Raw genomic sequence first — 27,142 nt, forward strand, 5'->3', positions numbered from 1 at the left:
ACAACTCAATAGCAAAAAAGCAACACACAATTAAAAACTGGGCAAAGGATCTAAAGAGACATTTAAAACAAAACAAAACAAAACAAAACATACAAATGGCCAACAGGTATATGAGAAGGGGTGCTCAACATCATTAATCATTAGGGAGATGCAAATCAAAACCACAATGAGATACCATCTCACATCTGTCAGAAGGGCTGTTATGAAAAAGATGAGACACGACAAGTACTGACAAGGTTGTGCAGACAAGGGAACCCTTGTGCACTGCTGGCAGGAATGTAAATTGGTGCAGCCACTATGGGAAACAGTATGGAGGCTACCAAAGATATTTAAAAAACATATATTTAAACTAGAGCTACCATGTATCTGGCACTCCCACTTCTGGGCATATATTCAAAGAAAACAAATCATTCTCTCAAGGAGATGTCTGCATCCCTGTGTTCATAGCAGGATTACTCACAACAACCAAGCTCCGGAAATAAGTCTTAAGTGTCTATGGATAGATGAATGGATAAAGAAGATGTGCATTATATAATATATATATTATATTATATATTATACATATAATGGGATATTATTCCATTATATATATATATATATATATATATATCCATTGGAAATATATTCCATTTTATATATATATATATATATATATATATATATCCCATAATATCCCATTATATATATATATATGTATATATATATACATATAATATATATTATTCAGCCTTAAGAAAAAAGGAAATCCTGTCGTTTGCAACAACACTGATGAACCTGGCGAGGGCATTATGCTAAGTGAAATAAGTCAGAGAAATACAAATGCTGCATGGTTTCACTTATACAGAAGCTGAATGCGTAGGAACAGAAAAGAGACAAGTGGTTGTGAGGGGCTGGTGGGTGGGTGAAACAGGGAGGTTGGTAATAGGGTGCAAAATTTCAGCTACAAGGGGCACCTGGGTGGCTCAGTGGGTTAAGTGTCTGCCTCTTGACACTTGATCTCAGGGTTGTGAGATCGAGTCCCACCTTGGGCTCCGTGCAGGACATGGAGCCTGCTAAGAGTCTCTCTCTCCCTCTGCCCTCCTGTTCCCCTTAAAAAAAAAAAAAAAAAAATTCAGTTACAGGTTGAATAAGGTCTGAGGATCTAATGTAGAATATGGTGACTGTAGCTGATAACAACATATTGTATAAGTGAAATTTGCTAAGAGTAGAATGTCAATATTTTTACCCGCCCCCCCCCCCAAAAAGGCAACTATGTGAGGTGATAGGTGGGATAATTAACTCGATGGGGGAATCCCTTCACAGTGTATATGTAAATCAAATCATCACCTTGTACATTTTCCCTTACAGTTTTATTTATCAATTATACTTCAGTAAGGGAAAAAAAAAGAAAACTGAAACCAAAAAATAGTAGGAAAAATGTCCTCCTCAATAGGCTCCCATTATCAGTTTTACAGGTGAGGTTTTTCTTTTTTCCTTAAATCCTCCGCACTTGAACAACAAAACAACAAACTTTTAGGCACTGATCAGTCCCTACTCTATGATTTCTGAGTATAAAATGCAAGGCTAGCCAGTGTATTTGGTGAAAGGAGAAAAGCTCTAGTATCAAAACCCGAAAGAAAAGGGAAAAAAAAATCAAAGACAGTTTTCCTTATGGCGATCGATGTGAAAATATTTTAGGTAAAACCTCAAGAAATTACATTTAACCGATATTAAAAAATCACAAGTCAAGAACTCTCAGGGTTTGGCATCAAAACGTAAGGATGTTTTTAGATTTGGTAATCTATGAATTAGCAGATTACTTGAACAGATGTAAAACAAAGAAACATAGAAGTTTTGGATAAAATGGGATCCGAAGTAATCTTCCTTCACGGGATGAAAAACATCTATCTATATGGTCATCATTCGGTTTACGGAAACACATGAGAAGCACAGTGATCATAACCAGTGACTGTGTCACAATCCTCTCTTCATCCCGGACAGGCACGCAACTCTCAGGACCCCAGGATGTGCCGCTCTGCCCACAATCCCTCCCTGGCACTCCCCCTTGGACAGCAGGTGTTTTTAAGATCTGGGTTTGGGGGTCAGAAAGACTCATTTCCTTGTCTTCCAAGGCAACTTTGACCTCATCCCCTCATGGAACACAGACCTAGTTCCACTTCAGCTGGCTCTGGCCTGGTTGCAGCACCTCTAAAGAGGGGCAATGTCCAAGGGCATATGATACACAGCCCCACCCCCCCAGCCTGCCCTTCATGCTTCAGACACTGGGTCCTCCTCTACCATCCATACACCCCACAGATTTTTGCAGCAGAGGATACAGCCAGTGTCTCTATAACCCAAGCCTCATTTGAAGAACCCTTCAGGTTAGATTTGCAATTTCCTAAAAGGCTTTGATGTGCTTTTCTGCATTCTTCTTTATCAGACCATGATAAGAAATGAGGCCTGAGAACTTCTAGAGTAGACTTATTACCCTATTGTCTCTCTGCTGTGAATATTCAGGCCTAACACGTGAGTGCACTTCATTTTTTGGCCACTTGTAAGTTAAAAGATAGCAAAAACTACTAATATGCCCATTAACAGTAGGCATGGAGGAAGGGCTAACTCTTCCCAAACTCAAATCCCATGCATGTCCTCCCTGGTAAAGCCCAACCACTTAGAGTCTGCGTAGAACGTGTAGGAACCAATGCTTCCTTGGGGCAGCAAGGAACCCCCTTTCCTTGTGCTACCCCGACTCACTGCTATGTTCTTTCATTTAGCTATTCACAGACTTAAGATTTACAGCCCTTGAAGATAGGAACCTTATCTTACTCTTCCTGACTCCCATTAGACTGAGCACATTTTCTTCTACTTAGCGTGAATAAATATTTGCTAAATGGATTTAGAAATGAAAATTGAGCTGCTGGAGTTTACCCCGTGTCAGACTGCTCAGGAGGTTAGATGTCAGGTTTTCTAATTAGGAAGATGGTCAGCTCAGTGATGCCATTTCTGTCGGACTAGACGAGAGTGTCTGCAAAATGTGTGCGTGGTGAGGGGGTGGGTGGGTGGGTAGGGACAGGGCGACTACCAAAATACCCGAGTTACTGGACTTGGTCAAAAGGGGACTGAGGAACAGGATTTCAGGTTATGAAGAAGAGTTACAGAGAGGCAGCATTTATTTCTGCGCAAAGGCCTAATGGACATGAGTTAATGGGATTATGTTCGATTGGGAAGAATTTACGAGATTCCTGAACCAAGTGTCAGAGGATTTAGATGGTTGCCCTATAGATTCTTTCCCTAGAAAGCTTTTTAAATAGAACTGTCATCTATCCATTCAGAATGGCTTCAACACAGGCCTTCCTGGGACAGTACTGGTAAGTTCAACACCATACTTGACTTGCAATTCTGAGAATCTAGGATATAAACAACGTCAAGAATGTGTTTTGCAACAACTTGGCTCTAATCAATTTAGTTCTCTTTTTGAAACGCCTAGCCAACGTGACGTTGTAAATCCAGTTACTGGTCTGGACCTAACTAAGTTGCATTTAAGACTTTTAGCCAGAGTGTGGCACTGCTTCTTCTATACATTCGAGAAGTGTCAAGGGTGGGTGCCTGCAGAGAGCCCGGATGTTTTCCATCCTGGCTACCTGCATGGGGGTGGGTTCTCCAGGCCTCTTCTATAAGTGTCCAGCTGCATTGGAAGAGTGATAGGGTTCACTTTCCATACTGAGGGAGTCCAGTGTTGTGTAGACTTGGAGTTAACCGTTTTCATTTGGTTACCTAAAGGATGGCTACCTGTGGGTATAACCATCCCGGGTATTTCCCTGGACACGAAGAGACAAGGAATTAATAGCTCCATAGGCCTCCTTACAAAACCAAAAGGAGGGACGCCTGGATGGCCCAGTGGTTGAGCATCTGCCTTTGGCTCAGGGTGTGATCCCAGGGTCCTGGGATCGAGTCCAGCATTGGGCTCCCTGGGGGGAGCCTGCTTCTCCCTCTGCTTCTGTCTCTGTTTGTCTCTCATGAATAAATAAAATATTAAAAAAAAAAAAACCCTAAACGGTTGTGCAATAGCACTGGGAGCGAGGCATGTGATAAGCCCACGATCAAAACTTTGTTTCTTCAGACAACGCATTCAAGGGCGGTGGGAGGGACTCAAGTGGCAAGCTGGCCAGAGCTCCTCACTTTCCCTGACCTTTACCCAGAGCATGACAGAGACAAGGATGTGCTGGGACAAGGCCATGATAGGTACAGCTGCTCTCATCTGTGCATCTCAGGGAAAGCAAGCCATGTTTTCCACCATAAGCAATTACATGGTCTCAATTCTAATGAGAAACACTCTCTGCCACAAGTAGATACTATCGTTCCTCAGAAAACCTTCCACTCACCCAAGATGAGGAGAGTGTGGTCAGCATGCACCACGGCTTGAGAGACCTCAGGCCAAAGCTGAGGGCGTTTGTGCCACTGTGGGAGGTGCTTACCAGTAACTCTTAGTTCTCAGAGATTCACAGAAAGGTCCCCATTTTCCATCTCCAACCCTCAATGTAGCAGAGGGCAGGGAAGCTCTCAGGCCCATGCTGATTGACGTTGACATTGTAATCAATATTCTGGGATTGGGATATCCCAATCAACTGGGATAAAGGATCCCAATACAGTCACTGTGTGTGTGTGTGTGTGTGTGTGTGTGTGTGTGTAAGGGGAGCTTCTGGACTTCTCACACTGGATGGGGTAGGGGTTGTAGTCATTCTGTGTATAGTTGGGAAAGCCCTGCTGGCAGGCCACTAGTCTCAAGCTTTTGGATTACCTGAGCTTCTTGTGAAGGCAGGGAGGCCCAGGGACCCAGTGTTGCTCTTTCCTCTATCAGCCATCCCCCTTGGTCTATCAACCCTCGATCTTGGAAGGGCGCATCTTCATCGGCATGCTCTGGTTCAGGCTGCTGCAAAATCAGGTCTTTTCTAGTTGAATGACTAAAAGAGACACATGCTGTCAATGAAGGAAGCTGGAGGCTATGCCAGGCCTGTTGAACACCACAGGCACAGTGTAGATTGACGGATGGGTGGAGAACTCATCCAACTAAGGATGAGAGTAGACTGGCTCCCTCCTATCCAACCCTTTCACTTCACTCATTCCCCACCCAGCCCTACTAGCTCTCCTTCCCCAAATTCCAGGCAGCTAACTCTCCCATCCATTCAAACAAATTTTAATCACAATACCTTGAAGGCTGGGATGAAGGAAGGTTGAATCCGTGTCCACCTACATCACTGAAGTACTTCCCCTTTGGCCTACTCATAGTTTGCATCAGGAGCTCACCGACAGGGAGCCATACCGGAGAGTTTTTAGACCTACAGTGGATTAGGACTCTTCCAAAAGGAATGATGTAAAGCTGCTAATAGAAAAGAGGAGTGGAAATAAACTTTCCCGATGCCATTCAGCTAAAGGAACACAAGTTCAGGAATTTTAAGGAAGGATTGATCTCCACTCACACAAACACAGTGCACGGTACAAATACGGACTGAATACCACTGTGCTTGAAGAAAAGCATCTCCTAATTTATATCTGAAATTTCACCTTCATACAAAGGAATGTGTGATGATGATTCTTTCCTGACAGCAAGTTTTAGTAGGAAGAAGGAAACAGAGGAAAACACAGGAGAAGTAATCCTTTAAGCGGAGGAACATTCCATGGAGTGGGAAACCTGGCCTAAGCACAGGGCTGTGGCCAGTGAAGAGCCATTTCCCTATTTCACGAGTTTGTCCTAGAGCCATCAGAAAATCTAAGTGGTCAAACTGCATTGAATCTGATCGGCTTTATAAAATGCAGCACTTTGGGGCCACATCTCATTTGTGGTAGGACATACTTGCCCAAATGTGTGAGTCTCCACTCGGTGAGGAGGGAGAGGGTACATATTGTGCACCTACATTCTTGTCAGTGGCGAGTCTCTTTTGGACAAGCTGGGGACTCTGTCTCTGAGCATATTAACTGTAGGGTTGCATGAAATCTCAGCAGGCTGGCCCATCGTGACAGCTTCCTCCAAAGCATCACCCTGCTTCTTGCCACTTAGCATTCTTCCCACCATATTACAGAAGAAGGCATTTCTTCAGTTGGTATTCAAATGGAAACTGACATCTGGTTCACGTCTAAGACACTCTGATGTATGTGGAGCTTTTTTTATATGGCCCTTTGCTCTAACCCAGAGATTAAAATGAGCCTCAACATAAACCAGAGGGATGAGGCATAAAAATGATTCTAAATCTCACCTATACTCAGCTGACACCTGTAAAGCATGATTGTGTTTTAATGATAACACTTTGGAATGGCTCAGGTAAATATAGTGCCATATGCAAAGCTTTCAGATCCCACAAATGCCACCAGTACTTATGATCCCTGTGGGTAGGTTTTCTCTTGCTGTGTTCAAGTCTGAATGGAATATAAATGCACCATTAAATCTGCCCTAGAAGTACAGAGAGCGGCCGTTGCATAGTTAAGTGAAAAAGGCAGCATTTTATGTCTGATAGAGCAGTCATCTTGTAAAGAACAAATTGGTAGAGAGAGACAGGGAAAAGTCATGTATGGAGAGAGGCCTCAACAGGATAGGCAGATGGAAGTCTAAATTCTCTTATAAATTCCTTTTAAATAACATATTTTATTGAGCTGTTAGAAGAAAAATGCAGATTCTTTCTGAAGCTTAGAAAGAAGAGGCCTAACCCCAGCACACACCCAGGCCACTATGGTCCCCATCACCATTGTTAGTAAGAAGGGGCAAAGAATAGAAACAAGAGTAAAAGTCATCTTTCACTACGGCAAACAAAGCAAGTTTAGCTTGTCACAGGGAATGATGAATGGCTACCCATCACTTTCCCAAAGAGAGAGAAACCAAAGATTGTGTATCAATTTTTATAATTTTAAAGCTGAAAGATAATAACTCTGCAGAAATGGAGCAGACCACATAAAAATCCCCTCTGAAAATGTGATTACACATAAAAATCCATAAAAACGTACAAAGTGATAGATGAACCAAAACTACACAAATGCAGTTTTTTATCCTTTTGGAATGGAGCAGAATGGCATATGTAGAGAGAAGATTTTATTTTGTATTTTTAAAAGAAATATTTGGAGCTTAATTGAATTATACTTCTGGTGGGAACTGAGATATTTAGCTGGAATATTGGGTTTTATTCTAAACTGAATTCTATATTGAAGAGATGAAGAAAGAACCACCGTGAAGTATTAGCAGTAAGGTTGACCCATTTCAATAAGCTAAGAAAGCCATGCATAACAGAAGGTAGTATACTTTATTCCTACACTCTCCTAACCCCCAAAGGGTCTGTATTCAGTATTCTTGATAACTCTGATAGGGAGATCATCTTTGATCTATTCTAATTAAATTGAGTTTATATCTGATATTTATTTCTCGAGGTTCTTAAAAATTAACTTTTTGTGTGTGGCTACCCTGCTAGATCTGTGTCATCTCCCCCCCGCCCCAACTTTCAATTTCATTTCAGTGAATCCGGAACATATATTGAAATGCATGTCTCATTTTGCTTATTCTATAGAAGTTATCAAGTTAATCCCAAATTCTACATACCACACTTTACGTATATATATTATGTTTTAATTTATTTTAAGTTATTTTGTTTGCATTGGCCCTTCAGGGATTTCATGATGTTCCCACAGGTAAATTGAATCAATAGCATTGCATAATAAAACGTGCTTAAATTTTTTGCATTTAGAAATCATACCAATAATTTGTATTTCTTTAACGGTTATGGTTAATGTGGGAAAAAATTCCCTTTTCTCTTGAAAACCTCAAAAAGCTTGTGTCAGAAGTCCTTAGAGGTCTGTTTATATTGTCCCAATTATGATTAGCAAGTAGTGTGGATGCTGTTATATAACATAGGTGAGGTTTTTTTTTTTTTTTTTTTTTTTTAATGCTGCAATCTGGGTAAAGTATATCGTGAATACAGTGGTACGGTTTTTACTATGTAATTTCAATGTATTATTTATATCAACTAGGTTTAGGGAATATACAGAAGCTAGGTTAACATCATGCCCATCAAACCCATATTTTAAAAGGCCATAAGGAAAAAGAATGCATCCCACAGGTCAACTTTGCTTCCAGCAAACCATTTCCTCCACACTAGCAGAAAGGTGGTTGGAGAAAGAGCAAGGTTCTGAAAATAAGCCACAAGGATCAGGAGAAGAAATGGACAAGACTACATGGTAGGAAGATGAATTCCAGAGGAAGGTGGGGGTGAAGATTAACAAGCCGATGGCTTACTGCTAATTTCTTTAACATACAACAACTCCAAACCTTGGTGAAAACCCCACATGTGTTGTATAAACTTCCAGCCCTCGGCTGCCCTGATTCTTATTAGAAGAGACCTGGTGAGACAAATAATATGCTAGGAGCATGGGGGTACCTGTTATAAACAGTCTGAACTGCAATTCATCTTACTAAAACATCTTGGACACCAGCCAGCTCGAGAATCATAAAACACCTTGGAATACGAGATGCTGTCACTGAAGAAACCCTGTTTGCTTATCAAAGAAAAGGCAACCAATTAATAGTTTTATTACTAATACCATTACCCCAAGGGCTAAAATTAGGTTTATTTATTCATTTTAAGTTCAACCCACTAAATTCCATGCTAACACACAACAAGGTACAGCTCGTATTACAAATGAATAACTTAATTAAAAAACATTGATTTTGCTCATTGACTGCTGCAAATTTTATTAAATATTAATGATAACATTTTGTATTTTTTATACTAGTCATGAAAGTTTTATGTGCTCTCTCCCCTACAGCAGCCTTAGATTTTATGACAAAATCTTAGGCAGCTCAAAGTACAAACATAAATATTGCATTGGCCAGCTTGGTACAATATATGTGTGTACATAAGCCAATGAGTGGATATGTGTACATTTACCCAAATATGCACCGAGTTAGGAGCGCTGACTCAACGAAGTGAGGGAGAAACTTGGATGTTTTAAGTTTGTGTTATATTCCAACTGCCAAGAAGAGTCACCCATAAACTACTGGAGAAAGCGCCCCAGGAAGTGGGACCTCAGAATCATATTAACCAAGTGCGTTCTCTCCCCAAATCCTATGGGTGATACAAAGTGCAAACATCACTCTGGAAATGATGTCATTTTATGTTACAAGTCGCCTATGACCAGAGGTTTCCCCCAAAGGACATTGTCGTATTTCCTTACCTAGTAGGGCCCAAAAAAACTAAAAGCTCACCAGCCTAAGGAAGAGATTTCACAATTTTTTGCTGTTGTTTCCATGGGCTTACTTTACATGTTTATAGTGGAGCTGGTACAGCTTCGGACTTTTATCAGTAGCCTAGATGGACCAGAAGGAACCTTTATCTTGTTCCTCCGAGCTCTCGATGGAAACCATAAATGTTTGGAGTCAGCTGACAGCTGTGTCAAGTGAATCAGATGACACATTATTTAGGTTTTTTTTTTCCATTCTTTGGAAACTTTTAACTTAAAATTCTGTTAAATGTTAGCAGAACATCACTACTCTGAACTCCTGCAGCGAATTTCTTCTCTCTGTGCCTCAAGGTCATTCCAACAATTGAGAATTTAAGTCACTTCCTCAAATCACCTCAGAGGTCAGAGGGACAGGTCGGGCCTCTCTGAGTTATACAAGTCTTTCCAAAACTTAACAAACTTCCTGAGGAATACAATCATAGCAACCCAGACTTGAAAAACAAAGTCTGAGCATTATGAAGTACTTGTTAAAAAAAAAAAAAAGAATCCAGCCATACTCTACATAGTTTACAAATGCCCTCACAGCGAAAGGTGAGGGAGGGACGCAGGGTAGGAGTGCTTTCCAAAAGGAAAGGCTTCACGTGAAAAAAAACATTAAGCGTTTTCTAGATACGAGGAATTAAAAGGCAGACCAGAAGATCTTTAAAATATATGCTTTTGAAATGCAAAATATGTTTTTGTAAAACATCGATGGAATGTAATATGCGGGAAGCAACATATTCAATTTTGTAGTTGCAGGTGACCTATGTGTGCTTGGGTGCTTCAGCTCTGGATCCATTAATCTTTGTGTAGCCCCCTCTTCTATGCCCCCACCCACATCTCAACCACCCCTCAGGGTTCTGGGAGACTGAGCACTAGGACTGCATCTCCCAGCCCTTGGCAGCTGGCTCCTGTGGGGTTGGGCCAAGAAGAGAGGCTGGAGGTACAAGGGCAGAAGGAGAGACAGAAAGAGAGGGGGAGAGAGAGAGAGAGAGAGAGAGAGAGAGAGAGAGAGAGAGAGAGAGAGACGGGGGCATTTCTGCCCTGCTGCTCCTTACATTTGCCTGTTTGGAAAAACTATACCCTCCCCTTGCTCCTGGGTCCTCCCTCTGCTCAAGGTCTGTGGGCTCCCCCACCACCTCCTGCATGCTACCCATCCAGCAGTCCTTCATTAGAAGACTCTCGAACTGTGTGAATTCGAATTTCTTTCTGTCATTTCCTGCCAGGACCATGAATGACATGAGCAAAGTAACCATCGCTCCTACTAGGTGTCCTTTCCAGGGTGTGTTAGGGAAAACAACAACACCGGATAACAGGTCACAGGTGGCTTTTTAGTAGAGGAGACTTGGAAAGAAAGTCACAAGGAGAAGAAAGATGAAATCTTTCAACATTCGAATCAACATTCAATCGATGCCTACATTTTTTTCTGTGAACTTAGAGATGCACAAAACGCCACATAGTTACATCCCATATTCTCTCCCTTTCTGCTGTGGAGTCAAGTTTCTCTCCCTGATGATGAGGACCCGGGAAAAAACAAAACACCCCCCCCTCCAACCACTCCTTGCAATGGTGTCCGCTGCTAGGCCCGAGGACATGTGCTCCAGGGGCCTGACACACAGTGAAAGGAACGAGTGTCCCCAACTCAGCTTGACTGTGAACCAGGTCTACAGAGCCACGTTTGGTCCTCCCAGGGAATAAATTAAATCTGCATCTTGACTGTGTTGCCTGGAAGAGATTTTTAAATTATTTATGGTGCCATAGCAGGTAGCTGGTCTTCTTGGGGGGCTGGGGGTGGGGTGGACGGTTCCTCCTGTTGTCTACTCCAGGCCACTGCGTTCCTAAGTCCAGTAACGTCTAAAGAAAAATCACAGGGCTGGAGGCAACCAAGACATATTAACAAAAAAAGAGGCAGTGAATACTGTGCACTGTTTGGAGACTGCTTCCCACCTGCTAGGGCTGCCAGTTTGCTCTGGTTCTGGCTGGGACACGGCAGCTGTGTGCGGGTGTCCTGGCTGGGCCGGGGGGCAGGTGATGGGCTAAGGGCCACGTGGGCTGAAGGGTCAACTCTTAACAATGCAAATAAGAAGAACCTCGAGAATTTGCAGAAGGGATTTTGCTAATTTGGAATCTCCTGCTTCCCAGTTTTGACCCTGGTTTGTGTGTCTACTCAGTGTCCAAACAGCTTTACGCTGAGGATCAGAGGACCTGACTGTTTACAACAGGGCTGGTTCAAGGATGGATTTCTTAAAGCTTCTCGGCGATTTCCTGGCATTTTGGAAATCGCTGCAGTACTGAGTGGCAATGGAGAGCCTCAGTGGTCTTTTCCATTAGGGTGGACCTTTCCTGTGGACATGTATCCCTTCGCCCTGATGTCCAAATTGACCAATGCTACTGTTTAATTAGAGAGAAGGTTTAAATGCACACACCCTGTGCTAACACATTTACGCGTCCAGGTAAAATTATCTCAATGACTAATCGCTGATTTTTTTCAGAGATCCATTACGTAATGAGGCATTGTGAAAGCACACAACGTGGAGGAGGCCTGCAGAAAAAGTGGACATAGCACAGCAGGAAGGAGAGAGCACGTGAAGACTGCCTGGTTTGTATTTCTTCCTAAAACCAGAGCCTAGGAAATGTTTTGTCCTACTTGCTTGGACAGAGAGAAACTCTATCCTAAGATGTAAGTGCAGGACCATCTTTATTTTAACTTGTAAGGGATATTATTTTACCTACCTTCCTCGGAACTATAATAGAAATCAAATATGCTATATTTGCACGAATATGCTCTCTTCATAGACCTCAAAACCTTTTCCACACCTTGTCGAATCCCACCATATCCGAGTTAAGAGGCCAGTTTCTTACCTCATTTTGCTATTAAAGGAAGTAAGGCATGGAAAATTGAAAAGTGCTTTCCGAGATAGATAGATAGGAGACGGATAGATGGGTGATAGAGAAATAGAAATAGAGATATTTGTAGCAGTTTTATTTATTCTAATGTAAGCATGTGTTACTGTAACATTTTGACTTTTATATTTGTGGTAAACGTTGATTATATCTAGGAAGAAGATGCTAAGTCTGGGGTACTACTAGAATTGAAGTACTCAAAATGCATATTATAAAGACCCACATGTTTAATTCTTCCCCTTTTCTACTATGTTTAAACTTTTTGGAAAATATCTATTTATTTTAGAGAGAGAGAGAGAGAGAGAGAGAGCGCACAAGACCCGGGCATGGGGATGGGAAGGGAAAGGAGAGAGGAAACCCAAGCAGACTCTAAACTGAGCATGTAGCCTGATGAGGTGCTTGATCTCAAGACTCTGAGATCACTGGGCTGAACCAAGAGTTAGATGCTTAACCAACTGTGTGTACCCAGGCACCTCTAAATTCTGAAGCATAACACACAAAGTATACATAAGTAATGAATTCATTGATCTCAATCCTTTTTTTTTTTTTTTTTTTTTTTTTTTTTTAGCAACACAGAGATAAGAACTTGCTTATGGGCTAAGGCAGGAGAGGAGCCAGTAGGAAGAAAGCAGACAAAAACTAGGAGATTTTCAATACTGGCAGATTGTAGGGCCCCAAGGTGGCTGCAATAATACCTCCCCCCTCCCATATGTCCTTCTGCAGTGTGACCTTGCTGCTCCTTCATCAGGAGGTAGAGTTTATTTCTCCACTCATATCAGGGTGGGCCCTGTGCCTGCTTTGACTAATACAGTAGACAGAACACTGTGTCCTTTTTGGGCACAACCTTTAAACTGTTTTAGTAGTTTCAACTTCTGCCATTTGGAATATGTGCTCTTGGCATGCTCTCTCTCAGAACCCAGTGTTGGGCTGTAAGTAGCCCAAACCACATGGAGGGGCCATGTGTAGGTGCTTCAGTCACACTCCAGAACTCCCAGCCAACAGTCTGCATCAACTGCCAGCCACCCAAATGTGCCATCTTGGATATCTTGCTCGGTCAAGACCTCAGATGACTGTGGCTCCAGCCAACATCTGACTTCAATTGAATGAGAGAGAAACGCCCAGCTGAGCCCAATCAACCCACAGACCCATGACACATAATAATAAATAGTTTTAAATCCACTAATTGGCGGGGGTAGAATGTCAACTAGATGCAGATAACTGGAACAGGTACCATGACACTGATGGAGAAATTTCACTTTCACAGAAGGAAAGTAGAAAAGGGACAAGAATAAACAGGATTATAGAATACTCACAGATTGAATGGTTGAGAAATGAGAGGTGAGAATTTAGAAGCAATGGTATTTGGTAAGAAAGAGAGAAAGATGGGGTATCAGGTTTAAGAAAGGGATCGATATTTGGACTATCATATGTGCAACTGGGGACAGTCCAGCAAAAGTTTACTGACACGTTTGAAGACAAGGCTGATGTTGTAAATGATCATTCTGAAGAACATCTGCCTGGGGCTGGGATTTTCCTCATCTGTGTTTGGCTGTGTGGGTTAGGAGAAGAGAAATCATATGACTCGATTGATCTTGGATTACAATTTTAAAGGGCAGGTGAGGAAGGAAGGGAGAACAGTGCAGCTGTGGGTTCTGGTAGGTATTAGTTGAAGCAATGGACCATGGCTCTTAGCCTGTGTAGGGAAAGGAAATGAAACTGGGAGAGACCCGATTTTGCACGTGGAAGAAAAGAAGATGCAGAAAGTGGATGCATAAAAGGTTACCTATGTGAAGGCAAGAAATGAGAAAGCTAGAGAGAGAAGTTTTGATCCAAAATAGAATATTACTGAGTTCTTTGATGTATTTGCATTTTTTATGACCTCGTTAGTACTTAAGAGTTTTACCTATAAAATATTTAAAGGCTAAAAGATTAAAAAATCCAAACAGTGAATATTTCCACCTGTCATGAATTTGCAAACAACCCTGAATAGGAAGATGATTCACAATGAAGGGTCGGATGGTGGCTTTATCTGCCAATATCCAGTGGTGTCCTGGAGTTGGCCCATACCCAAGACTTGTGAGAGCTGACTGTGTGCAGCTTTCCATATTTGTGCTCAGTGACATTACGGTGGTAGGTTGAAATCGGCCGTGGTGGAATATTTACATTACAGAAATTTGCAGACACTACAATTCAGGGCTTTTCTCTGCCAGAGGGTGGGTTGTTAAACATTTATCAGCACACCACTACTCATTCCCTCCATATATCCTGTTTACCACAAGAAAGAGGTTTTAATTTTGCACATTTCTTACAAACGCACATCACCTAACTTATGCCTTTTTCTTCAAAGGATGTGAGTGGAGGATTATTTCAACACAAATGTTGAATTCAAGATAAGTAATTTATTACATGTGAAGACACACTTCTCCCTCTTTCCTATGCCAGAACATTCCAAGACAGAAGGAAAAAGTCAACAGAACAAGCTGAAGTAAGCAAAGTTCAGCCATGTGAAGATGTAGGTCCTTTAACAGCTATGGAATTGAAAAAAGGATTAACTCTCAAAAGATTATTTTAAGAGGGGGGGAAACTGGCGTACTTTGTTCTCTCTTCTCAGTAAGCTTGTGGCAAAAAGGAATTGAAGTCAGGATAAGCCTTCTCCTTGGTCTGTGCAAATACACCCGCCCATGCTACTTGAAAGTCACGGGACCAGAAATACACCCCAAAATGACTGTGTTCCTTCCACATTTAGTTTGCAAACACTATAACACTGGCACTGAAAAGAATGCTAATAAACCAACCACTCAAATTTTTAAGCTTTCCAATGTGCCCCATAGTGTAGCTGGTATATTAGAATCTACAGTAAAACAGGCTCATTTTCTCACTTCATCTTTTTGGGGGGCTGTGGGTTTTTTTTTTTAGTTCAGTTTTCAAATGCTGTCTGCATTTTCCTTTTCTCCTCGTTTTGCTTTAGGATAGTAACAAAAATTAATGAATTAGCACAATAAAAAGGAAAGGTTCCTGGGAATATGAAAACATAATCCTGAGAGGATCCTCAGCCTGATAAATCTGAAAGAAGACGCAAAAATATTATCTGTTGGCAAAGCAAATCTGGGAATTTTGAGCTGCCCCTTAGTATACTAAACTATATTAATATTTTTTCCATTCATGCAATAAAAACTTATTGAGAATGACTTAGATGTGAATATAAGGGTAATAAAGCTCTTTGTGATTCACTCTCAGAATTGCAATACAGACTTGAAAGGTTTCATTAAAATTAGAAGCATTTTAGCTTCTTCTGTTTCTATTAAATGGGAACGCATTAATGTATTTTATTTGGGGGGAGGATTAGAAGAGATGAATATGTAATAACCGGTGTTGAAATGCAGGGTGATAGTTTTGAGACAGAAGAAAAGTACTAAGAAAACCTCCACACCACTTGAACTCTGTTTTCTGACATCCTTTATCCAGGTGGCTTCAACGATAATCTCATTAGGCACTTGCAGGTGTTACGTTAATCCCTGGAAGACTTCCTTACATATTTCCCCTTCAATACAGTAGAAAAAAGACCATGTTTCCTACTGAGAACAGATGAAGAGTGAGGCACAGGGTGCATTCTGTGTAATGGTGATTCTGTTTCGTGAATGAAAATTATCTAACAGGGAAAAATAATTTTCCTCATTTTTCCTTCCAAGGGCACTTATTAAAATGGATTTTTTAAATGAATATGCAATGATACAGCAAATTAAACTTGCTATATCAAAACAACAACACACTATGAGGTTTTGAAAATATCCAAGGTTCTTTTATTACAGAAGGAGAAACTACTATATTGTGGATATTTCCATTACCGCGCTTTAAGATGATGGAAGACGAGAAGATTTGGAGACGAGAAGGGGCTTTAATACTTCAACAACCTTTTCCTGAGGGAAAAATGGCAATGTAAAGGACTGTGGACGTGGACATTAAAGCTAGTCCGTGATGGACTGAATGTCTGTTTTCTCCCCAAATCCTTATGTTGAGGGTCCAACCTCAATGTGATGCTATTTGGAGGTGGAGCCTTGGAGAAGTGATCAGGGTTAGAGGAGGTCACGAGGATGGAGTCCTCGTGATAGGATTAGTGCTCTTATGGGAAGGAACATTACAGAGCTAGCTCACTCTCCTTCTGTCCACCATGTGAGGTGCAGTGAAAAGAGGCGATCTGCAAAATCAGAAGGGAGCCCCTTACCAGGAACTGACACCTTGATCCCAGGACTTCCCAGCCTCCAGGATGGTGAGAAAACAATTATCTATAGTTTATACCATCCAGTCTATATTTTGTTATGGCAGCCTGAGCTAATTAATACATAGTCACTGCCTTCAACAGGCCCAATCTAGAGGGGGAAGGTGTACACACGATTTCAATAAGAATTGTGGCAGGAGTATGCATGAGGTGCTAATAATGCAAGGCACTACTGAAGATTTACCCACTTGGCTGAGATCTAATGTACGAGGAGGTGAAGAAACTGTGCTTATGTATGTGCAAGTGATTTTCTCAGGGTCAAAACTGGTGGTAGAGCCAGAGTACCATCCAAGATATCGTGTGTGTATATGTGCGTGTGTGTGTTTATATAAATAAATACATTTTTCACCCATTCACTCAATTTTAATTAAGCCCTCACCTTGTGTTAACTATTACCATAAACATTGATGTGCATATCTAATTGTGTCCTCAAAACGACCCTGGCTCCATTTGACAGATGAGAAAACTGAGGTTTAGAAATTTACTAACTTGCCCCAAGCCACATAGCTAGTACGATTGACTGGAGCTGGGCTTTGAACCCAGATACTGGAATATCAATGTTTTAAGGAAGGTAAGAAATATAAAATGACTTGGAGGAAATTAAAAGGTAAACAAGTGCTGATCAGTAGTTCCCTACAATCCGCTTACACACTATTAACACATATGAAAATACATAAGTATAATTTTTTCATCAGTAAAATTTGGGTAATATCTTCCTCAGAGGGTCAACATGAGGATGAATACTATTCTAGAGAGAACATTTCTGTCTTAGTCCACATGGCCCAGCTGGGAGGAGGGATGACAGTCCTCCCTGCTCATTCATAGTCTTTTTTGCACCATTGCAAAACCTCTGCAACTTGGAGGCTCACAGCATCTGGCTGCACTAGCTTCTCACCACAACTGATGCCATCCTTCCTAAATTCCCTCAATTTAAGTTGCCATCATTTGAAGGATCTCTAAAATCCATGCAGGTGACACATCTAACACTCTGGCTCTCAGATCTTGTCTGATCACTTCCTTTGCTGCCCCTCTGCCAACCCAGCAGCACGCCCTTGGCTTTGCCATCACATCTGCAATCACAAGTTCATGCAACTCATTCCCCGTCACAGCCTCCTCTCCTTCCAACCTCTTGCTTACATGGCCCCACTGAGATGGCCCTTCAAGTGGATGGAGAACTACTTCCCAACACACAGATGCATTTGCTTTCAGCATCTTTACTTCCTAGTTTACTTAGTTCAGACTCCATGGTCCCTCCACCAGCGCCATTCTCTTTGTCCTTCCCTCTCATCCATACAGCCTAAAGGGAACATTTCCTCCTTACTAGAGTCCTTGCCTAGAGATACTAAAATGAATATCATGTTCTATCACAACTCGTACTAGCAGCTGAAGCTGAACACAAATTCTGAGTGACTCCGAACACCAGACTTTACTGGACCTACTAGAAATCTCTTTCCTAAGAAGTAATGAAACTTTTAAAAATTAACCCTGTACAGACCTTTGGGCTTATCCCATCCTACCTACAGTGCTAGGTTTTAATCTTTAATTAGCATGATCACTGTGAACCATCCCACTCCCAATACTTAATGACGTCTGATTTTTTTCTTCCAGCTAACTATTCAGAATATTCCCTCACTGGTGTAGGTTTTCTCATCTGGACTATTAATAAAATTGGCTTTGCATCCTTTTAAAGCTCTGTTGTGATTTGTTTTGTTCTTTGTCAATGGAAAATCCCAACTCTAGATGAGTCTCCTTCTTTGGGTCTTGATCTGAACAGCTGAAAACTGATTAAGAAAATGAACATGGACTCACTTATTGTTATCATTATAATACATATATAGCACATCAGCTGGGTGGTTTCAGTAGGTGGCTCTACTGAAATGGTTGTCTCAAACTCTTTGGGTAACTTTCCAGCCGCATAATTACCAGGTCAATGGTCTACACTTAACCCTTTCCAATTTTAGCACAGAAAAACTTGACATTGTTGCCGGTCACTACTACTTCTTAAAATTTTACATTTCTTTGGCTGCCATGTTTCTTTCCTCATTTCTTCTGAACTTTCCTTTTATTATTATTTTTTTATACTTACCCCTTTAAACTAGAACTCTAAGGTTTCACCCTTACTTTTTTTCTGTAATGATGTCCCTCTCTTGATGGATCTCTACTTTTTTGAAAGCAATTCTCACAACTTCCAACTCTAGATGTCCACACAAGAACATTCCTTTAATTTCTAGACCTAACTTATCTGTCTGTTAAACAAACCCTTGAAGCCATTCCCAGAAGGAAAGAAAAAAGAGTGAGCCATGGGGTGCCTGGGTTGCTCAGTTAAGCATCTGCCTTTGGCTCAGGTCATGATCTTGGGGTCCTGGGATCAGGTCCCACTTCGGGCTCCCTGCCCAAGAAGGAACCTGTCTCTCCTCTGTATTCCCCTCCTCTGCTCGTGCTCTCTCTTGCTTTCTCACCCTCTCCAATAAATGAATAAAATTTTGAAAGGAAGAAAAAAGGAAAGGAAAAGAAAAGTGAGCCATGATTACCTGTGAAGGGAAGGGAATGAGAAGGTGAATGAACTGGACAAAAAGGCAAATGGTGGGAGAGGATCATGTAGGGCTGCATGGGTCACTGCAAGGCCTTTGCTTTTTGCCTGAAAAATTCTGAGAGTAACTTTGGCTTTGAAAGAATAATTTTGTTTCCAAGGGTAAAAGCATGGAGTGTAGTTAGGAGGTAATAGCAATAATCCAGGCAAAATGTAAAGGGAATTTATATCTGAAATTCATATGGGGTTTTGTTTTCAAAATTCTTATGACTTATAACATTTTTGCATCTAAAATAAAGTATCATCTTGTCTCCACAAATTACTATGAATATCAATTTAATTTAAATTTATTCTAATTCTCAGTCCTAAATTAGAATGTTTCATCTTGATACACCCTAACTTCTGCCTTGGTAGGTAATCTGTCCTGGATCTGGTTCAGCTCTTGGACATTAGGCCAACCCAGAGTCCAGAGCCCTTACAGATTCTTTCAGCTTGTAATTAATGGACATTTTTAGCTTTGGGAATCAGGCATATAGCTTCCTTCATTTACTGCCCACTGTTGAAGTGCTTATAAATCAGCAGAATTTTTTTTAAGATTATTTATTTTTAAAAGATTTTATTTATTTATTCATGAGACACAGAGAGACAGAGGCAGAGACACACAGGCAGAGACACACAGGCAGGAGAAGCAGGCTCCATGCAGGGAGCCCAATATGGGACTCGATCCCAGGATTTCAGGGTCACGCCCTGTGCTGAAGGCAGGTGCTAAACCGCTGAGCCACCAGGCCCTATCATTATTTATTTTTAAATAACTTCTACACCCAACGTGTGGCTCAAACTAATGACCCCATGATCGAGCTGCATGCTCTTCCGACTGAGCCAGCTGGGCTCCCCTACAGAGGGATTTCTTTTTAGTTTTCTTCTCTGTCCATTTTTACTTCCACATAGAAAATGAGGTTATATGAGTCAACCCTTTGTTGAGAATTTACAGCATTTCCCTTTATGTTCATGTTTTCACCAATCAAAAGGGTAAAACAATTCTTCTCTCAATAGTTTTCTCAGAACTTACCTGAAAAGTTTTTAATACAGTACTATTTACTTGAACAGTAACTATCTACGGCTTAGCAACCTGCAGCTTTTAACAAATTAACTTTAGAATAAGATAATTCTTTAGAATTTGTTTTCCGAAAAAGGTTGCTTCTTTACACAGACTATAACACTTCTAACAGAGTCAGAATAAGAATTCTGAATGTAAACTATTTCCAAGTGATCATGAATATTTTAAATTACAACACATTGTCTCCACAGGAAATATTTGAAAATATTAAAGCAACCACTCTACGCTTTGCATGGAGTGTCAAATTTGAAGCATGTCTGCAAACTACTGAATATTCCTCCCATTGAAAGGTAGGGTTCATGTGCCCTCCTCTTGAATATAGGCTGACTTTAATGATTTTCTTGCAGCCAAAAGAATACAATGGAAATGATGCCAAGTGAGCTCTGAAGCTGCACCAGAAAAGGCTGAGACGTTTCTGCCTCATCCTCGTAAGATGCTTGTTCTGGGGTAAGGCAGCCAGGTGCTACATAAGAAGTCTGAAATTAAAAAAAAAAAAGAAGTCTGAAATTGTCACACTGGAAGCTGTCACACTGAAAAGTCCACATATTAGCATCCTGATTGACAGTCTAATTAACAACCTACATCCAGATCCGGGCAGATGAGTGAGCCAAAGTGGACGCATATGCCCCAGTTGAACCTTCAGATCATGTTGCAGCCCTGCCAACACAAGAGACCCTAAGTGAAAGCTGCACAGTCACATCTTTCTTGAATTCCTGACCCACAAAATTATGAGCAAAACAAAATGACAGTTTTAAGCTAAGTTCAGTGATAATTTATTCACAGCTAGTAACCAGAACACATGGATATTACAATGATTACATGCTTAAATGTCTTCTATTCATCTGGTCTAACTTACAGCCTCGCAAACTATATGTTAATATTTCCAAGATCATCCCTCCACAGATCAAGTCATGTGTTAATATGAGGAGCTAGCTTTGTTTTCATTAAAATGTCCCAAGAACCTTGACTGTAAGCATTTTGGAGAGCTGAACACCAGGAGAATTTTAAAAAATAGGTTCACTCTGCCAATTCCTTTTATTAGACCTGTTGTGTTTTAAAGATTATTTCTAATTATATAATGATTAGGGAGTCAAGAGCCTTTGTCTACCTTTGAACATATTAATTATCTTCTGTCTTAGTTTCACAAACTCAAGGATATAATTTTTATCTGCCTTGATCGTGTCTTCTAGGAGAATTGGAATTTTTAAGAGATAAACTTTGAACACTTTCCACTTTAAAAGAAAACATTTTTAATAATTTCTAAAGTAGGAATTTCCAATTCTTGCAAGATATTAGGGATTTACAGGTAACAAGGGGGATTGGGAAAGCACAGCATTGCTGACTGGTTGGTCAAGTGGCTGGAGGCTAACTCTTTTGATGGACTTTCCTACCACACCTTTCAAAGCTGAGAAACATTCTAAGGATCCTCTAACTTTTACAGGACCATGCAAATATATTTTTCTTTTATAAAAATGTATCAAAATTTATCAACTGAATTAAAATTGAGTTTTGCCATAGAATAAAAGGAATAAGGGGCACCTGGGTGGTTCAGTAAGTTGAGCATCCAACTCTTTTTTTTTTTTTAATTTTTTTTTTTTAATTTATGATAGTCAGAGAGAGAGAGAGAGAGAGAGAGAGAGAGAGAGGCAGAGACATAGGCAGAGGGAGAAGCAGGCTCCATGCACCGGGAGCCCGACGTGGGATTCGATCCTGGGTCTCCAGGATCGCGCCCTAGGCCAAAGGCAGGCGCCAAACCGCTGCGCCACCCAGGGATCCCCAGCATCCAACTCTTGATTTTGGCTCAGGTCATGATCTCAGGGCCCCTGAGTCAGCCCCATACAGGCTGCCTGCTGGGCATGGAGCCTGCTTAGGATTCTCTCTTCTTTTCTTTTTCTGCCCCTCTCCCAGCTTATATGCTCTTTTTTTCTCTCACTCTTTCTCTAAATAAAATCTTTTTAAAAAAAAAAGAATCACAAGGAATAAAATTTACTTTATCTCATACTTTTGATAACTTGTCATTCCTTTCTTACATGTCATACAATTGCCATCATCTCTGGTCAGAGATAGAAGTTCTTTGAGCTGATTAGGACAAACATTCTCAAAGTGTGGCCAGAACACCTGTAGGTCTCAAAAAATATTTTTAGGAGGTCTTTGAAGTCAAATTATTTTCCAAATAATGTTAAGACTCTATTTTCTATTTTTGATCTTATTCATTCTGAGTGCACTGTGGCATTTTCTAGAGCCTGCATGGTGTGTGATATTGCAACAGATTGAATGCAGAACTATACATGAAAACCCAGTTGTATTATGTAAGACACTAAATAGGCCCACAAAAATGTAAAATAATGTGACTTATCACCAATTTTGGTAAAATAAAACTATTTTATAAAATTGTTAACAAATTATGAATACATTTTCTTAAAAACCATAAACATGTAACAAATTTACTAGTAAATGGATTAATATTTTTAAATTTTCTCAGTTTAAATTTCTAAGGTTAAATATTGATAGATGTAACACATATAAAAGAATACCCTTTGAGAATCAATTTTTTTTTTTAAATGTAAAGGACTGAGACCAAAACATTTGAGAACTCCTGGGTCAGAAATTTATCTGAGGAAATAAACATCATTTAGCTGATAATAACTAGTAACATCTATACTTCTAGGTAAATCAAAACCTTAAGCTTCTAAATCTGTGTTATGCTGCAACACTAAAAAATTCTAGTAAGAATGAGAAACATCATTGTGTCATATGTGGGCTAATTGATATGGACCATATAATTGATAGACCACAACTGTAGGCCAGACGGCTTTTTGGAACTTTGAACCAAAGATCCCAGCTAGCATAAAAAGATGTATGTGTGTGTGTGTGTCCATGTGTGATTATTTGTTTGGACTTTTTTTTAAGTGTGATTATTTGATAGAATGGCAGAAAACCAGCAAAAAATGTTCTGTGTGAAATACTATTAAATGAAGGATTAGGTTATCTTCTCTCTAAATCTCTCTCCTCTTCTCTTTTCAGACTAGATAAGAGAGTCAGACTGTTGTGACTATTCATCATTTCCTTGTTTGCTTAGCAAAGTAGGTAATATGAAAAACGGTCAGATCCTCCTGTTCCAAAGTGTTAATATTCACTTCATTTAGCCTTTTGCCTCTTAACCAATAACATGAAAATACCAAATCGCTTTTGATTAAGAAATCCTGAAATTATATTCTAATCAAGGTAATAAAAATTAATGACCCTGACCAACCTGAGCCTTCAACCAAGCCTTGATCTGATTATTTAGTTTTTAAGGAAATGTGCAATTTTTGTATATGACTTGCTTTCAGACCTTTAAAATCATGTTATTTGGGTGCCTGGATGGCTCAGTGGTTGAGTATCTGCCTTTAGCTCAGGTCATGATCCCAGGGTCCTGGGATTGAGTCCTGCATCAGGCTCCCCACAGGAAGCCTGCTTTTCCCTCTGCCTGTGTCTCTGCCTCTCTGTGTTTCTCATGAATAAGTTAAATCTTTAAAAAAAAGTAAATAAAATCACATTTTTCTTTAAAATCAAGTGAAAAGTGACTAAGTGTGGTTTGAAAAAAAAAAAAAAAAAGGAGGGGGAAAAATCCCACATAATCTACATAAGACTTCTTGAAAAAGTCCAGTTCTTATGGTACCTACACATGATAGTCTGAAAGTCAGTTCTTCAAAGAAAAATATTTACTTATTATTTGTTAGTTATTAGTTACCTTGTGGGAATATAAAAATTATACAAACGATAGAGACCACTCATCCTAACTTAATATCAAATTATACCTATATGCATAGTGCCTTATCAAAAGCTGTGAGATAAACCTAAATTGTTTTATAAACTTTTTAGCTTTCTCCATCTTTTGAGTTTAAAAGGAATAGATAGATAAATATAGATACAGATACAGATATAGATATAGATATATCCTAGAGAGGTAGAGAAAGAGAGGAAAGGGGGCAGATGGAGAGGGAGAGAGCGAGAATCTCTTCCTTAGGCAGGCTCCATACTGGTATGGAGCCTGACATGATGCTGCATCTCACAAACCTGAGATCACAACCTGAGATGAAATCAAGAGTCAGACACTCAGTGGTTTGAGCCACCAGGTACCCCAGGATATTATTTAAATGTCCTACTGTAAAATAAAGACTCTACACCCTATGAGCTTTTCTGAAAATGCACCTATCTGTACTTTTAAAATTCATTCAACAACTATTTATTGATCAAGCACTATGTGCTTTGCTGGAAATAAGGCACTGGAAAAGAACAAACATGATGGAGTTTATATTCAAATGGAGTAAATTAATATTAAATATAATTTTGATTACTTATAAATGTGAGGCAGAAAAATAAAACAAGAATATAGAGAGTGATAGGATGTGGAATGGGATATATTTAGATAGGATGGTCAGAAAGGTTTCTCTGATGGAGTGACTAAGTAGATTACAAATGGCCCCATATTCTATTTCAATGTGCCCAACTTTTTGAAATGTGACTTTGCTGTTTCTCTCATCAAAAGATTACAGTTTATGTCTCCAGTGTATGAAATTGGCCCAGGTCATGTGACTTGCTATGCCAACCGGACATAAGAAAATGGGACATAAGCAGAGTTTTTAAAAGTAGTCAGATGATGGGATTTTCTCTCCCTTGCAATGATTTCAGCCATATAAATAAGCCAGCACCAGACTACTGAATGATGACATCCCTGCTTGGTATCTGTGAAATTACTGAATTTTGGTGTTTATAGTTTTCAACACATTTTTAAATATATCAGTTAAGGTCAGTTAAAATTGGTTCATGGCTCAATGGAGCTCTGTCCAATTTTTTCCAGCATTTATTCTGAGTTTCTAATTTCAGATAATTTCTATTGCTATGCCCTTAAGTTCAGTGATACTTTCTTTTGTACTTTCTAATATGCTTTTAAGCCCATTTAGTGACTTTTAAAATTTTTAGAAACTATTTACTAATTCCAGAAATTCTTTGCTGCTTTAGATTATTCAATTTCTTTGTTGCATTCATATTTTCCTTTAAATCCTTCAGCATATTTACAACCACTGTTTTAAAATACTTTCCTAATTTTATCATCACAGTCATTCTTGGGTCTTTTTCTATTGACTTTTCTTTTTCTATGCATTACATATTTCTGCCTCTTTGTACAACAGTTTTTGATGGGATGTTGGACATTTTATTTTTTTAAATATTTTATTTATTCATGAGAGACACACAGAGAAAGAGAGAGAAAGAGAGAGAGAGAGAGAGAGAGAGAGAGAGGTAAAGACACAGGCAGAGGGAGAAGCAGGCTCCATGCAGGGAGCCTGACGTGGGACTTGATCCTGGGTCTCCAGGATCACACCCTGGGCTGAACATGGTGCTAAACCGCTGAGCCACCCAGGCTTTCTGGTGGGAAACGGGATGTTGGACGTTTTAATTATACCACTGTCTTCCTTTAAAGTATGTTTTGGTAGGCAGTTAAGTTCTTGTGGGGTAACTTCATCCTTCTGAGACTTTTTGTTTTTTGTTTTTTTTTTTAAGATTTAATAGGGTGAGTCTACAGTATTCTTTACTACAGGGCTAATTTAGTCCTACCACTAATAAGTAATATTTTGGGGTCTTTTCTGAATAATTTGGGTGTTCAACAAGGTCTCTCCCTCTATCTGATTAGAATTCAAACATCCCCACCCATCTGAATACTTGATAAAGTTTGTAATTTACAAGATGTTTGGTACTTCTTTATCCAAACTTGTGGAGATTCACCCAATCCGTGAGAAGCTTATAATTCAGCCAAAGGTGAATTGAGGTGATCTTGTGGATTTTTAAAGTATTTCTCTCTATAAAGTTTCTTTTCTGGTTCTTATCCCTAAAAATTCCATCTGCCCAAGCCTTTCTGACCTCAAATCTTAGTCTGCTCAATTCACTGAGATTGCTGTTCCCTCCTTGGCTTCACCCTTCCTGTACTGAACTTCTGAAAAAGGCTCTGGGCAGAAATCTGGGGTGATCATGGGGCTTACCTCACTTCTTGTTTCCCTTCTCTAAGGGATTCGAATCCTGTGGTGCCTGCTGCCCAATAGCCAAACAAATTTGGCTTATATATTTTATTCAATTTTCTGTTTATGAATAGAAAGCAAGTCTAATACTAATTTCCCCATCTAGGATGGAGGTAGAAGTTTAGAAGACTATCCGTTTGTATAGGAAAGTCACAGCAATGTTATAGGCCAATGGGAATGATTCAATTAAGAAGAAAAATCTGGTGATTTTTGAGAGAAGTATTTCAGAAGCAATTTCTTTAAGAAACTGAGGATGGATGTAAACCAGTGCATGAGTGGAAGGGTTGACTTTAAATTTTTTTCTTTTATTTATTTATGATAGTCACACAGAGAGAGAGAGAGAGGCAGAGACACAGGCAGAGGGAGAAGCAGGCTCCATGTACCGGGAGCCCGATGTGGGATTCGATCCCGGGTCTCCAGGATGGCGCCCTGGGCCAAAGGCAGGCGCCAAACCGCTGCGCCACCCAGGGATCCCCAGGGTTGACTTTAATAAGGAAAAGAGAATGTTATTTTTTTTTAGAGACTATTTATTTATTTGACAGAGAGATAGAGAGAGCCAGAGAGTACAAGTGGGGGGAATGGCAGAAGGAGGAGAAGCATGCTCCCCACTGAGTTGGTAGCCCAATATGGCGTTCAATCTCAGAACCCTGGGATCATGACCTAAGCTGAAAGCAGACGTGTAACTGACTGAGCCACCCAGGTGCTCTGAGAATTTTATTAACTCTGAGTTAAAGTAAGATGCTAACAAAGTCAGAATAATAAAGTAAAACTTGGTATGTAATATAGAAATACTATATCCATTATTTTTTGATCAAATGATTTGAGTGAATAGAATAGCAAATATAATGAATCATTTGTTCTTTATCTTTGGCCAAAACAGTTATTTTTTTCTTCCCAAACTACAAGCCTTTAAATATTTAGTCTCTCTGTTTCACTATGCAACTATTTTCTTTTGAGGATTTCTTTATCTAGAAGGATCAAATAAAAGATATAAAAAAATACTATGTGTGCATGAATTGTTGCAG

At 40.0% G+C, this 27,142-nt stretch overlaps 1 protein-coding gene across 2 annotated transcripts in view; it reads right to left on the reverse strand.

The window, feature by feature from the left end:
* The window catches only part of CELF2 (CUGBP Elav-like family member 2), an 814,981-nt gene that overhangs the window by 441,383 nt on the left and 346,456 nt on the right, over positions 1-27,142 (reverse strand). The window lies entirely within an intron of this gene.

The sequence above is a fragment of the Canis aureus genome, chromosome 5 (genome assembly GCF_053574225.1).
Source record: "Canis aureus isolate CA01 chromosome 5, VMU_Caureus_v.1.0, whole genome shotgun sequence".
Lineage (NCBI taxonomy): Eukaryota > Metazoa > Chordata > Mammalia > Carnivora > Canidae > Canis > Canis aureus.